General features: G+C 41.0%; 1 protein-coding gene and 1 long non-coding RNA gene across 9 annotated transcripts in view; one reads left to right on the top strand and one right to left on the bottom strand.

The window, feature by feature from the left end:
• MAGI1 (membrane associated guanylate kinase, WW and PDZ domain containing 1) overlaps positions 1-15,587 on the top strand; it is a 632,528-nt gene that overhangs the window by 102,335 nt on the left and 514,606 nt on the right. The gene's annotated exons all lie outside the window — the stretch shown is intronic.
• On the bottom strand, positions 5,450-7,035 carry LOC120236959. The gene is made up of 3 exons (XR_005529816.1): positions 6,712-7,035; positions 6,281-6,364; positions 5,450-5,586 (listed from the first exon to the last, which is right to left on the bottom strand). It is a non-coding gene; the product is annotated as an uncharacterized LOC120236959 (long non-coding RNA).

Genomic DNA, 15,587 nt, shown 5'->3' with positions numbered 1-15,587 from the left:
GCTCTGAGCTGGCAGTCAGCACAGAGCCCGACGCGGGGCTTGAACCCACGAACCGCGAGATCATGACCTAAGCGAAAGTCGGACGCTTAACCGACTAAGCCACCCAGGCGCCCCTGGTTTAGTTTTTCACCTTTATGGTTTTTGTAGCGTGGAAAGGCCTCAGTGACTAGAGGTAGAATTATCCACTATCCTATGTGGATTACATTGAATTCTTGATAAAAGTATTATGATTCCATCCATGTTTTTCTTTGTGATCACTGGGTTTTTGTCAGTTTGGGAGAGGATTCTGTATGAAACGAATTGTTGGTTAGGTTGAGGAGAAAGGATGAACCAAGTATAGATAGCTTGGAGGATGATGACCTACAAACAGGTTCACTGTCAGATGCTTTTTTCCCACTGACTACATTGAAAGGCATCAGTGATAACCCATGTCCCACCCACCCATTATCTTGGTATGTCCAAAAACTCATGCTAATTACATCATTAATTAAAGCTGTTTCAGTCATTTTGAGGGTCCCTTTGAAGGACATAAGGATTCCATTGTTTTTCCTGGAGGCTGGAATAATAGAAACACACTGCAAAGCATGATTTTCCTTATGTTAGAGCTCCCATTATTGCATTTTTATTTGAAAGGTAGATTTTAGAAAGAGAAACCACACCTTTCTTTTTTAAAAGAAGGCACTGACCCATTTTCTCTAGTGATTTGAAACTTGGAAATTAGGCCTGATGTAGTTGAGTGTGTTGGAGAGTTTAAGAGTCTTTTTTTTTTTTTTTTTTTTTTGAGAGTTTAAGAGTCTTGATGTGGAGGAAAACAACCGAATACAGTCACAATATGAAGCATGCTTGCCACCATGGCCATTTGGGAGAGGGAGGTGTGGACAGTTCAGGTTCCTGCTCCCAGAGTAGTTGAGTGCAGTGGGGAAAAAGTGCATTGATTACATGTCAGAGGCTCCTGACCGATGATGCTGTCCGGTTTCTGTTTAAACATGCTCTGGGTCCATTGAGAAGAGCTCTCTCACCTGTGAGTTTGTCCTTGTATTTCTGTCACCCCTAATTTTGTTGTCAAGTGTCATCTGAGTTATGCTGGTTAATGGTTAGCCTGCTCTGGGCAGGGAATGATAATATGAAGCTTGCCAACTTCCCATGTGTAAATACTCCCAACCAAGGCCAGTAATAAGTGACTAATGTAAAGGCACTGACCACAGATTTGGGAGAAGTCGCACACAGATAGCTCTTTGGCATTCATACTGGTGGCTCCTCCCATCGCTGAGTTCCATATGCAGTAAAGTGTCAACACTGATAGTATAATAACCATAAATAAGGATGGATAATGGTTCATTGACATAGGAGTTTTAAAAGCTCTTCTATACTCATTATCTTACTTCAGCACTGCAGTAATCCTGGTAAATAAGTGCTGTCACTTGCCCCTTTTAATATACTGTCTTTTCTTAAAATAAATGGGTTCTCAGTCTCTTTAGTTATCTCTGTGAATGTTGAGGTCATCCATATGTCCAGAGTGTAGCTGCTTAGAAGTGGCAAGTCTGAGATTCAAACCTGTGACTTTCTTTCCAGAGTCTGCTCTTGTAGACACTATAAGATAAAAATAATTATTCGAGTTTAAAAAGTGTGTTGCATGTCCTGTAAGCTTTTTCTTTTCTGGCTGTAAGCATCCACCGTTCTTATGAAATCATTCAGTAATTCGTTCAGCTTACTTAGTGTCTGATGTGTGTCAGGCACTGTTCTATGAAGTTGGTCTGCATCAGTGATCAAAATAGTAAAATATCGGGGCACCTGGGTGGTCCAGTTGGTTGAATGTCCCACTCTTGATTTTGGCTCAAGTCATGATCTAATGGGTTCATGGGTTCGGGCCCCACATCAGGCTCTGAGCTCACAGTGTGGAGCTTGCTTGGGATGCTCACTCGCTCTCTCTCTCTCTCTCTCTCTCTCTGCCCCTCTACTGCTCACTTGCATGCTGTCTGTCTGTCTCAAAGTAAATAAATAAACTTTAAAAAGAACATTCTAAATAAAAAAAACCCACTAAAATGTCTTCATTCTCATGGAGAGAGATAGACTGTAAATTCATGTAAAAGCAATGAGTGTTGCATGTTATGAAAAAAAAGGTAGAACCTAAGAGACGGTGATAGGTATGCTGGAGGGGCTTGGTTGCAGTTTTAAATAGGGTGATAATATTCCTCAAATAGCTTAATTTTCAGACCTTTCACCATTGCCTGCTGTTGGAAGGACATGCTGTGTTAAGTAATAGTGTTTCCTGAGCACCAGGTGTGGGCTTGCGGGCTCACAGTGTAGACAGGGCTCCCTTTCTTCTCTTGCTTCTCCTAATAAGTCAGAATTGCAGCATAAGGCCCTTCCCTCTTTTTGGACCCATGTCACATTCTTGGCTGGGGCTGATCTTGTGGTCAATGCCTAAACCACAAGTCCCTTTCTAGAGGAACACCTGCCAGCCAAGCCAGGTTTCCGTCAGTGTATCACTTTACCATTGATTGATTGAACCCAGAAGCAGTATTTAACCTTTATCTCTGTGGTTTCTCATTATGCAGGAAACTTACAGGGGCAACTTGATTCATTGGCAAATAAATCTCTATTTGTGACATCTCTCATTCGTAATGCTTTTTGAAGCAGTGTTTTCCAAAGTGTGGGACCACCCATGATGCATGAGGGGATTAGCACCACCTGGCCTTGAACTGAATTGAGGTAAGATGGTCACTCCCCTGGCAGTTCCCTCTCAGTGGGTGTGATTATGTTGAGAGGCAGTCACACTGTGGTGCTGGTGAGTCCTTACCATCTTTTAGCAGTGGCTGATCTATCTTTGCAGATAAGAGAAAGAGAGAACTTAAGTCTTGGGCCTTCTGCATATGACATTGTTTAGCTAGAAATTAATAACACTCTTTTATTGACATCATATTTATCTTTAGTGGTCCCTTTTACTTAGAGTAGATGATGCTGCTTTTCCTCTTACAATAATGAAACAAAATTGACTTTCAAATTAAATCTATTCATGTTAAAAAATGTGTTCATTTAGGAGTGCCTGGGTGGCTTAGTCAGTCTGACTTAGGCTCAGGTCTTGAGCTCAAAATTTGTGAGTTTGAGCCCCACGTCAGGCTCTGTCCTGACAGCTCGGAGCCTGGAGCCTGCTTCGGATTCTGTCTCCCTCTCTCTATGCCCCTCCCCTGCTTATACTCCGTCTCTCTTCTCTCTCAAAAATAAATAAACATTAAAAAAATTTTTTTAATGTGTTCATTTAAAGAAATACAAAATAATAGGTGGTTTTCAAGTATGACACAGTAGGTAGTTCTTCAGTATCTGAAGTTTGGCTAATATTTATCTAAATAATTTTGCATCAAAAGTAGACATAAATCCTTTTAAGAACCCAGGTCATGGGGCACCTGGGTGGCTCAGTCGGTTAACTGTCCGACTTCGACTCAGGTCATGATCTTACGGTTCTTGAGTTTGAGCCCTGTGTCGGGCTGTGTGCTGACAGCTAACTCAGAGTCTGCTTCAGTTTCTGTATCTCCCCCTCTCTCTGATCCTCCCCTGCTCACACTGCCTCTCTCTCTCTCTCTCTCTCTCTCTCTCTCAGAAATAAATAAAACATTAAAAAAATTTTTTTAAGAACCCAGGTCGTAAGATAAGTAACATTTTATTTTTAAAAAAAATTTTTTTTAATGTTTTATTTATTTCTAGCAGAGAGAGAGAGAGAGAGAGAGAGAGAGAGAGAGCAGGGGAGGGTCAGAGAGAGAGAGAGAGAGTGTCACAGACTCTGAAACATTCTCCAGGCTCCGAGCTGGCAGTCAGCACAGAGCCCGAAGCGGGGCTCGAACCCACGAACCGCAAGATCATGACCTGAGCAAAAGTCGGACGCTTAACCGACTAAGCCACCCGGGCGCCCCAAGTAACAACATTTTAAAACATAAGAACATCTCATTATAATTACATATGTGAGTTAAGAGCTTGGACTCTGGAGCCAAACTCTTGATATGAATCCCTCTTTTACTAGTTGTGTGATCCTGCGTAAGGTTCTCCATGTGTGGTGCCTTGGTGGGCTTATCTGAAAAATAGGCATGAAAGTATTTGCCTCAGGGCACCTGGCTGGCTTAGACTGTAAAGCATTCGGCTCTGAAATCTCTGGGTTGTGAGTTCAAGCCCCACATTGGGTGTAAAGATTACTTAAAAATAAAAATTAAAAAAAGAAAAAGCATTTCGCTCAGAGGGTAACTGTGAAGATTAACGAGTTAGCGCGTGAAGGATAGTTACGACTCTACAAGTGTGAGCTATTTTTATTTTTTTAAGACGTTGAGTTTGTTCATTCCTATCAGCCTCACCAACGTGTTCTAGTTGGGAGAGGAGTGATACTGAATGTTCTGGGTGATGTCGCCAGAAAAAGGACTAAGCCGTATTGTGGTCATTTTGTGAACAAAGTTCTTGTTGTTTTTCTCCCAGCTCTGGATTGAAACATTCTGTTTTCACTGCCTGTGCTGTTTATAGTTGTCCTTGTCTGGTCAAGGTGGGCTTTTTCACCCTGAGTCCGGGCAAGGTGCCCTTTATTGTCATCTCACTTGACCTTTTAGCCAATTTCTTATGTATAAACAACACATGAAAACACCACCTGGACTGAGGCTTTTACTAACTTTGGAATTAAATTCCAAAGGAAGCGTCAGGGACAATTCAATAGTTGAGGAACCGGAAATTGAAAGGTGGCTTCCACATAGGTCTGCCTTTACTCCTTCTGCCATCTCATGGTTAAAGTATAAATAAAGTCTCCTGCATTACTGGATGAGCAGTGGAAATAAACAGGCAGAGACCCATGGCTCAGAGCACCATGTCCCGTGGGAAGCCCCGTAGGACTTGGATTCCCCTAGTGACAGAAAATGCTTTATGGAGAGATAAAAGGATCCAGTGGGCAGACAAATTTGGGAAAGATCTGATACATAGAGCTCAACAGATTTATCTCTCTGTGTGTCTTCTCAGTGGATTTTATGTGTGGAAATGTATTATATTGCTCTAAGAATGAAAATAATAGTACATTTTTATGTATTTACATATATGTGCTTTACACGTATTAACTTATAAATCCTCGCATTGGCCCCCATGTCTGTTTGTTTTGATTTGGTATGTAAGGAAATGGAAGCTTGGAGAGTAGTTTGTGGAGTTTCATAAACTCATCTGACCAGAGACTGATTTTGAGCTACGCCTTGCATGGCTGGCAGCAGTGGAAACGTGTTCTATGCTCTGAGCAAACTCATGTATAGGTAGGTAATTGTGGACGTACAATGGCCTTGCTCTGGTTTCTGTTTGGGAAATGATGGCTTTTCTGAGAATCCGCATATTGTACAGATTTGCCTCCCTGTGATACTCTTGCTTGATTTGATACCAGAAATTCTTGAAGAGGGATGCATATATCTTAAAGTGACAGGTTTAATTTTCCAACTGCACAGCCTCCTGGATGGGGAGAACAGATCCCCTTTCTGCAGACAGGTCCTTCTTCATGTGGGCTTTTTACTAGCTTCTCTTGAAGCCTGGGACTTGGTGTGTGGAAAGGGAAGACAGCTTTGAATAGGGCCTGGGATCCTGCTTTAGTCAAGCGAGAGAGCATCTGATTAATAAACCAGTGAAATCCTCCTCAACTTAAAGGAATTAAAAAAAGCTACATTTTTCATCAGGGTTTCAAATGCACATCAGTTGGTAAAGAGCCAAAATGGCATTTTTACAGATGGTCTTAGCTTCAATTATTTATACATTTCTTTGAATTATTTCCATATTACACAAGTGATGAAATCATGTTGGGTAAATTACTGCCTCTGCTCCCCTAAACAGCTCATTCTAATACTTTAAAAATTCTACAGTTATTTCCCATTACTCTTAATATAAAATAGAAATTCGCTAATACTGCCTCCAAGATCTGGCCCTTGTCCTTTACAGCTTCAGGGCCAATGCTAGTTCAGGTTGCCTTTTTGTGCTAATAGGATAATAACAGTATTCTGGTTCGGCTATATGTATAGAGAGGGCTATATTTTTAGCCCATGCATATTCCTTGGCCAGGTGCCCTTGGGTAGTGCACAGCCTTTACAGCTGCACATGACTGACCCGCCTAATCTCCTATTCCCTGTAACGTCCTTCATGTTTTCTTGGTAGTTCTCATCACACTTAAGATGACTTATTGAATGTCTCCCATTCTTGCTAAAGGATAAACTCCCTAAAGGATGGGCCTATATTTGTCATATTTACTACAGTATCTCTAAAAATGAACAAAATGCCAGGTTACCTAGTAGGCTCTTTATGATGTTTGTTGGTCATGATGTTTATTGAATGCAGGCTTGACAATTGGCCGGCATGGGTGTGCGGATGACTACAAACGGAAGGAAAAGTAAGCTTAGATTTTACATGGAAGAACTAGAAATCTTTTGCCTAGGGTATGTCAACCTGGGATCTTAGAATCAAACTTAGAGGTTTGCGTGGAATAATCAAGTTTGGTTTAAGCAATTCTCACCCCTTGGGAGGCTATATTTTGCAAATCTCTTCTGTTGTGAATGTTTTGTGTTCAGATAGCCAGATGTTCCTGCTATCAAAAAATGGTATGTTTTCCTAGTATGTGCAGTGCTCTCAGAGCTTATCAGAGACATAGCTGCAGTTGGGGCTTCCACTGACTGTTGGGAAGGGCTAGGAATACACCACTGGTTGTTATTTGATACTAACCTCGTGATCTTCTGACATGCTGGTTCCCATTACTGTCTCTCTGTTCACAGAATTTCTTTGGGATGTGATGCTACATTGGTTGGATCGTTACATTCTCTTCCCAGCTGTATTGGTTTCCAAGGGTTACCATAACAAAATATGACAAAGTGGGAGGCTTAAAGCAAGAGACATGCGTTATCTCACAATTCCAGAAGCTACAAGGCTCAGATCTGTCTGCAGAGACATGCTTCCTTTGCAGGCTCTTGGGAGGAAGCCTCTCATGTCTTTTCCTCACTTGTGCTGGTTATTGGTCCTTGGCGTTCCTTGGTTTCTACCCGTACCTTCCACTTTCTTCATCCCTCTTCATATGACTGTCTTCACTCTGTGTATCTGAGTTTTCCCTGTCTTCTTTGAAGGATACAGAGTGGATTTAGGGCCCACTTTCATTTATTATGACCTCACCTTAAGTAATAATATCTGCAGGGGCACCTGAGTGACTTAGTCTGTTAAGTGTCCAACTTCGGCTCAGGTCATGATTTCATGGTCTGTGAGTTTGAGCCCTTTGTTGGACTCTGCTGACAGTTGAGAGCCTGAAGCCTGCTTCTGATTTCTGTGGTTTCTCTCTCTCTGCCCTTCCTTGCTCATGCGCTGTCTCTCTGTCTCTCTAAAAAATAAATGTAAAAAATAAAAGTTAATAGTAATACCTGCAAACATTCTATCTCTCAATAAGGTCACCTAAGTCTCAGGTGGATGTGAATTTTGGGGGAGTAGGGGCACTATTGAGCCTGGCACACCAGAGTTCAGTACTCTTTAAGGCTGCTGGTTTGTGAGGTAGGTCTATGCGCCACTGTTCTTTGTGTGACCTCGTTCATATCATGTCATCTCTTAGAGTCATTCTCTGTAAAAGGGAACTAGTATTTTAGGAGGTTTTCAGGATTAAATAAGATGGTATACATAAATCGTGTGACACAGAGCCCGCACATGGTAAAAGCATTTAATACACTCATTATTATTTCTTTCCTTCATATCTAACCTGAACCTAAGGATATTTTCTAAATTTCTTTTTACTGATATTCCAAATCAATTCAGATTTCCTTTGATGCTTTAGTTTTTTTTTTTTTTTTTTTTGGTACTTTGTTGATTTTTTTTTACTTCAACTTTTTTAGTGTTCATTTTGAGAGAGAAAGACAAAGTGTGAGCTGGGGAGGGGCAGAGGGAGAGAGAGGGAGACACAGAATAAGAAGCAGGCTCCAGGCTCTGAGCCGTCAGCACAGAGCCAGATGCGGGGCTCTGGTCCGTAAACCGTGAGATCATGACCTGAGCCAAAGTCAGACGCTTAACTGACTGAGCCACCCAGGTGCCCCTGTACTTCTTTAATTTTTATTAGTAGTCTGCAGCCAGTGATCAATCATTTTGATTGATTTTGGTTGATTCTTCTTTGGGCAGAGTGCTAACTCCTGGAGAAGGAACGGACTACAGAAGAGGTAAGAGCTTTTGCACTGGCTTTGATTACTCCACTATAGTGGTAAAGTTCTCAAGAAACATGTAAGTCAGTGCTAAAACAGAATGAATTAAGAAAAGTCTTTGCAGGGGCGCCTGGGTGGCTTAGTCGGTTAAGCGTCCGACTTTCGCTTAGGTCATGATCTCGCGGTTCGTGGGTTCGAGCCCCGCGTCGGGCTCTGTGCTGACTGCCAGCTCAGAGCCTGTTTCAGTCTGTGACTCCCTCTCTCTCTGACCCTCCCCTGCTCACGCTGTCTCTCTCTCTCTCTCCTAGAAATAAATAAAACATTTAAAAAAAAAAAAAAAGTCTTTGCAGATCAAAAAAAGTTTTTGATTGCACATTGGCTTGAAAAAATATTATGTGGTAGGGTTCTTCCAACTTGGCACAACCATGTTAAATAATTTCTGTAGTGGGTTGAAATGGTAATAAAAGTCAAAATAATATGTTTGCATTTTCTATGCAATTATAATTTGAGCTGAAGTTACTTTGGCAATGGAGTAGATTATAAGTGTAAAATTGCAGCCTAGTCCCATTTTGCACTTAGGGAATGTCAATGTTGTAATATAAATTAAAACCCATGTATAAATAATCATGAGGGATAATTCAATTTAGTTAATTTTCATTTTCTTCGGAAATGTAAAATTGAATAAAAGTTAAGACTCTCTTGGAGAAGGGACAAAAATGGGCTAAAATTTAATTATACTGTAATTGTTTAAAAAAATTTTTTTTAAGTCCCAGGAAAGAAAGAAGTTTATAGATACGGAATGCCTTGAGGTGATTGATTCTAGGAGAGGAGAGATTAGGTTTCACCCGAGCTTTACCATGTATTGTAGCCTTAAAAACACATGGTTTAGGATTAGAAATTCATACGGTGTTTGTATGTGACAGAATTTGATTGAAGATCCAATATGTTTTGTTCCACACTGCTTAAAACCAAAAGGAAGGTAATTTAAAAGCCACTTGTTCTTGAATATCGTTGTATCTTTAATGACAGTCATACAGGTCTCAGAGAAGACGGCGCAGTCTGGGGTATTTAGTTGGAATAAAATAAAACAGCAGAATAGATGTGGAGACCAGCACTTTAAATGGGTGGAGGGGTAATGTGTGGAAAGGAAGTTCACTTTGTTCTCTGTGGCCCTAAGAGATGGGAACAGAACTATGGGAATAAGTGGTAACATGTAAAACTCCCTAAAAGAAGGTGTCGAAGAAAGCTTCCCTCCATTGACATCTGTGCTCTCTCTAAGCCTAGTAGGATTGGTTGTTCTAAGCAGAAGCTTTGAGTTGACTCATGTTGAATGTGAGGTTGGACCTTAGATCTCTTCATTCTTGAGTTTCCAGGATTAAAAAATTTTTTTCTTTTAATGTTTACTCAGTTTTGAGAGACAGAGAGAAACAGAGCGTGAGCAGGGGAGGGGCAGAGAGAGAGAGAAACACAGCATCGCAAGCAGGCTCCAGGCTCTGAGCTGTCAGCACAGGGCCCGATGAGGGGCCCGAACCCACAAACCATGAGGTCATGATCTGAGCTGAAGTCAGGCGCTTAACCGACTGAGCCTCACAGGTGCCCCTGAGTCTCCAGGATTTTTAGGTTGATGACCAGTAGTCTATGATTGAAAAAAGTTCGAGGGGCAAGGTGATGGAGGGTCTGGAATGTTTGTCTACAAAGTAGAGTTTTGATATACATTAGTAGCTGGATATTAGGGAGAGGCTAAGACTGCTTGACGCCTGGCGTAATAACAGAGAGGGTTGGGGGATGGAGTCTGAAAGAGGGAGATTGAGAGACAAAGGTAAAGAGAGGATGGACAAGAATATATCCAGGTTCCCTCATGGATGCCCTCTCTTCTGTAAGCATTCTGGGAGTTAAGAAATGGAAAATCAAGTTTCTCTTACATACGTAATTTCAGATTGAGGAGTCAGCATTTTGTCTCCTGAGTGGAAAAGAAAATCTCAAATTCATTGATGCCAGTTCACTATTCTCCAAAGGAAAAGCTGACAACATTCTGTTGAGCAATGGCCATGAAAGCTGATAGTCTCCTTAAATCACTGTTTACCATGTTTCCTGATTTCATGTGCCAGGTGGGGCCCAGTAGACACACTATTGTTGTCTGCTAGAGTAAGAAGGGACTCAAGTTTTATACCTGTAGCTACAGTTTAACTCTTAGACACTTTTTAGAAGCATTCTCCTTATCTTGCATTTCTTATTGGGACAGTTTGAAAAGAAGAATATTTAAAATATTCTCATTTTAAGCGAACATTAACATTTTTTAAAAAAGTTTATTTTTGAGAGAGACAGAGACATTAAGAGCATGGGAGGGACAGACAGGGAGGGAGCAAGAAAGAGTCCCAAGCAGGCTCCGTGCTGTCAGCACAGAGCCGGATGTGGGGCTCGAACCCACAAAACCATGAGATCATGACCCGAGCCGAAACCAAGAGTCGGACACTTAACCAACTGAGCCACCCAGGTGCCCCTAAGCTAACATTAATTTTAAGGTGATGTGTTTAGCCACCAAGCAATAGGATGAAAACAACTCTTTTGCTACTAAAAGAAATCAGTTGAAGAATGTTGTGGAGCTAGATATTTCTATGGAACCTGAAAAGTGCAGTGTACAGGTGAACATTGTCAACCCCAGGGTTTTCTTTTTTTAAAAGATTTTATTTTTAAGTAATCTCTACCCCTAACGTGGGGTTTGAACTCACAGCCCCAAGATCAAGAGTCACGTTCTCCCTAACTGAGCCAATCAAGTGCTCCTCGGTTCCTAATTTTTAAACAAGGTGAACAAAGATGAAGAGTGCAGATGGGCACCTGGGTGACTCAGTCTGTTAAGTGTCTGATTGTTGATTTCTGCTCAGGTCATGATCTCAGAGTCCATGGGTTCAGGCAACACGTTGGGCTCAACACTGTCAGCTTGGGATTCCCCGTGTCTATCTGTCTGTCTGTCTCTCTTTCATTGTCTCTGTCCCTCCCTCCCTCTTTCCCTCCCTCCCTCTCTCCTTCTCTCCCCTTCCCCTCCCTCTGGCCTCCCTGCTCATGTTCAGTCTCTGCCTCTCAAAATAAACAAACATCAAAAAAAAAAAAAAGTAATATACTTAAAAAAATAAGTGCAGACAATTAACCAGATATAATTATGTTAAGTTCTTTTTAAAATTATAAGTGCTCTTCTGGGCATTTAATAGAAACCCTTAAGGATGGGAATTCATTTGAAATGATTCTGATGCTACCTCAGTATGTAGCCCTTCTAGAAGCTTGGTCACCATAAAAATAATTTAGTCACATTCTGACATTTTTCTGTGTAGCTCTTTTTTTTTTTTTTTTTTTTAAGTAGATTTTATCTTTTAGAGCAGTTTGAGGTTCACAGTAAAGTTGTGGTAAGGTCTAGAGGTTTCTTCGATAGCCCTTGCGCCAGTGCATGCATAGCCTCCTAGTGATCAGTACCCCCCACCAGGGTGGGACATTGATTACAATTGATGAGCCTACATTGGCATGTCATTGTCACCCAGAGTCTATAGTTTACATTAAGGGTCACTCTTGAGATTGCATATTCTATGGGTTTGGATACTTGTATGACACGAATCCATCATTACAGTATCATGCAGAATTTTTTCACTAACCTGAAAATTCCTTGTTCTTCCTATTCATCCCCCCCCCCCCCCCCCCAGCCTCTGGCAACCACGGATCTTTTTACTTTCTTCATAGTTTTTCCTTTGCCACAGTGTTACATAGTTGGAATTCTAGAGTATGTAGTCTTTTCAGATTGGCTTCTTTATTTAGTCCTGTGCATTTAAGGTTCCCCCATGGTTTTTCATGGCTTGATAGCTCATTCCTTTATAGTGGTGAATAATACTCTGGATGTTCCATTTTCCTATTGAAGGACATCTTGGTAGCTTCTAAGTTTTCGCGGTTGTGAATTAAGCACTCTAATCATCCATGTGCAGGTTTTTGTGCAGCTATAAGATTTTCACCTCTTTTGGGAAATACTAAGGAGTGTGATTGTACAGTTAAGACTGTTTAATTTTTGGAAGGAACTTATAAAATGTTTTCCAAGGTGGTTGTATCATTTTCCTTTCGTGCCGGAGTTGTACCACATCCTTGACAGCATTTGATGTTGTCATTGTTCTGGATTTTACCCATTCTTACAGATACACAGTGGTATCTCACAGCTTTTTTGTCTTTGTAGCTTTTTATATTATTTTATTTTAGTATTTTATTTTATTTTGTTTTATTTTAATTTGAAAAGCAGTATTATTGCAGAAGTTTAGAGAAATAAGCAAAACTTACAGCCCCGGGTAACTCACCTTTAGAGTTAAAGGTCTGTTGTAGAGTTTTTTTCAGTTTATGTATAAAAACATGAAATACAGGGCTCTTGGGTGGCTCGCTCTGTTAAGCATCCAACTTTGACTCAGGTCATGAGCCCCACATAAGGCTGTGTGTTGACAGCTCAGCACAGCTCTTTCTCTCAAAGATAAACATTAAAAAACAAAAAGAAATATCCCTGGATAAGCTTAAGAAATAAGAACATTAACTTAAACACTTGTGAAACTAGTAATTTGAAATATAAGAAAACGCCTTGCAGTCCAGATAAATTTAAAAAGCCAGAGATAAATTTTTAGGACCAATAATTTATTCATCAGCTGCCTAATTTCCAAAAGATAAAAAGTGTATACAATGAAGGGTTGCCTTCCTTTCACCTTCCTCTGTACACTTGCTTAGAGGCAGTGACAGGGTGTGTGTATCTGTGAAATACATATATGTACAGAGGACACAAAGAGTAACATATTGGACACAATTTTGCCTGTAGCGTTTTTTCCTACTGACAGTATGCTTTGATTCAGTATAAATTCAAACTTGATTTAGTAAGCTTTGAGCCTCTTGCTTCAAGGTTACTTAATTATTTTTAGAATTAAGGAAACACAAATGGACTGGGATGTCCATAGGGAGGAAAGCCAGGAAACAGAAAATACCATTAGTTACCTGATAGTCATCATTTTACCAAGCTGAAAGAAGGCAGTTTTCAGGAAAGCATATGGAATATGGCTCTTGATGGAGCTACGTGCCACTTGAAGGATACACGTGGATAACCCACAGGGATGATTCACTACCAGTGCAGCTGTAAACTTCTCTTTTAATTAGGTAGGAAGCACCTGCATGTTATTACTTCATCATTTTCCCCCTTCCCGGTCCAATTTCTTCAGGGACTGAAAAAAAAAGAAAGAAAGAAAGAAAGAAAAATGAACCAACAGGTTGGAATTGAAGTTTTTGCAGGGGAAAGCATTCAGTGCCTAGAAAAGGGCAAGTCTGAAGATCATCTGCTGGAAGAGGAGGTGAGAATAGTAACATTAATGGGTGTGAATTATGGAGGGTAAATGACTGTGTGCAAGGTGCTTGGCAGGGAGCTATTAGCATCCAGTGTGTTTGGATTTGCTCTTTTGAGTGTTTAAAAATATTTAACAGAATTAATGCGAAATGTGTACAAGCTGTTCAAATTTGAATGATCCCAGTATTAAAAAAAAAAATGTGTGTGTGTGTGTGTGTGTGTGTGTGTGTGTTTGTGTGTCCTCTGGGCTCTGAGCATTTTCATGAGATGACACGAGGATCTTTTTGTGGCTTCTGGAAAGTGGCTGAGATGGGTCACACCATTAGGAGTGTCTTCTAAGGCTTGATCAGCATTATATACCTACTGATTGCTTGCGAAAATTCTTTGCCGTCACATAAATTGTTCTAAATACTGCTTACGATTGTAACCAGACTATACATTGTAATAACAATTAACTACCATTTAATGAGCACTTACTATGTGCTAAGAGTGTTATGAATATATTCCTGTAGAACCTTCACTACTACCCAAAGGGGCTGGTATTCCCATCTTCATTTTATAGATGAGGGAAACTGAGGCCCAGAGAGGTGGCATACTTTGCCCAAGTTTACTCAACAGGTTACTTCCTGTAAGACTTACAACTCCGTTGTACTGTGTGGGAAGCGTATTACATGTGTACCTCCACCTGCGAATATTCATCCACTGTAAGCACATTTATTTGATGCATCTGGGTTGACATTATCCTTACCTTGGTGGTTTGTAAGTGTAATGTCTCATCAGGCATTTGTAGAAGACTAGGCTCAGGTCCTCTGAAGGATGGTGGCTCTCTCAGTGGTCTCATGCTGGCAGCCTGTGAGCTGAATTTGGACTGCACCTGTTTTGTTTTGTTTTTGTGAGGGGAGGGGAGAGGGCAGTCAGTACTGTGTCTTAATTGAACTGAGCACAAATGCCCCGAGGTTTGGTTTGTACTCCCAGATTTCCCCCTAGTCTCCACAACCTCCCAATTTCTGAGGCCCTCCATGCTTCATTCATTAAAGTTTTCTGCACGGCCCGTGATGCCATTTGAATTTGTGCTTCCAGAAACCATTAAACCAGGAAATATTCCAGTTAGGATGTATTCTTTTGGGGGCTCAGATTAATTAACATTAAGAAATCGATTTTTGCCCGAAATAAACATTGCTGGTATTTCCATTGCTGAATATAAAACAATGCACTGACTTTATTACCAATTCACTTTTAACATTTTTCACAGAAGGGCCTTTGTTGGTAAAATTCCCTGCTTCCTTTATGTCTGCTGAATATCGGTCTGCTGACTTGTGGATAGAGTCATGCGGTGAATCTTCTGAAGGCTGATGTTTGGTTGAGTTTAAAAATATGCCCTGAGGTGATTTCATTTCATAAGGTGAAATCTATTGAAGAAAAAAGAAAATGAAAGCGAGTTAGTTGTTCCTCAGCATTAGTTGATAATGGAGATGCCAATGATTCTTTTTCTGTTCTTCTCTCCTTCCCATCTCTCCTTTCTGCTTTTGTAATTGACCCTCCAGCTTTAGACACATGACATTCTGTTCCCAGGTGAGGATCTTCTAGATTATCAAGAACATTCAAGAGCTTTAGGACCCCTGCTCTAATGTTTGTTTATTTATTTTTTAATTTTTTTTTTTTTTATTTCTATGAGAGAGAGAGAGAGAGAGACAATGTGAGCAGGGGAGGGTCAGAGAGAGAGGGAGTCACAGACTGAAACAGGCTCCAGGCTCTGAGCTGGCAGTCAGCACAGAGCCCGACGCGGGGCTCGAACCCACGAACCGTGAGATCATGACCCAAGCGAAAGTCGGACGCTCAACCGACTAAGCCACCCAGGTGCCCCAGGACCCCTGCTCTAGAACGCAGAGAACCCGGGGCATTGAGTCTGCAGTGGAAGTCCCGCTTGCAGCTATTGGTGTACGGTGCTTTCTCAAAGTACATTATGTTCTGAAGGAATTCCTGGGACACGGGTTTCTGTCTTTAAATGGCTTCTTCCACATTTTCAGTGTGTTTCCAGTGGAGCACTTGCCTATAAGGTGCTGTGTACAAATAAGTTTGGGAAATGC

This window comes from Hyaena hyaena, unplaced genomic scaffold (genome assembly GCF_003009895.1).
Source record: "Hyaena hyaena isolate Hyena2069 unplaced genomic scaffold, ASM300989v1 scaffold_167, whole genome shotgun sequence".
NCBI classification, from domain to species: domain Eukaryota; kingdom Metazoa; phylum Chordata; class Mammalia; order Carnivora; family Hyaenidae; genus Hyaena; species Hyaena hyaena.
This window is presented reverse-complemented; position numbering and strand designations above follow the sequence as displayed.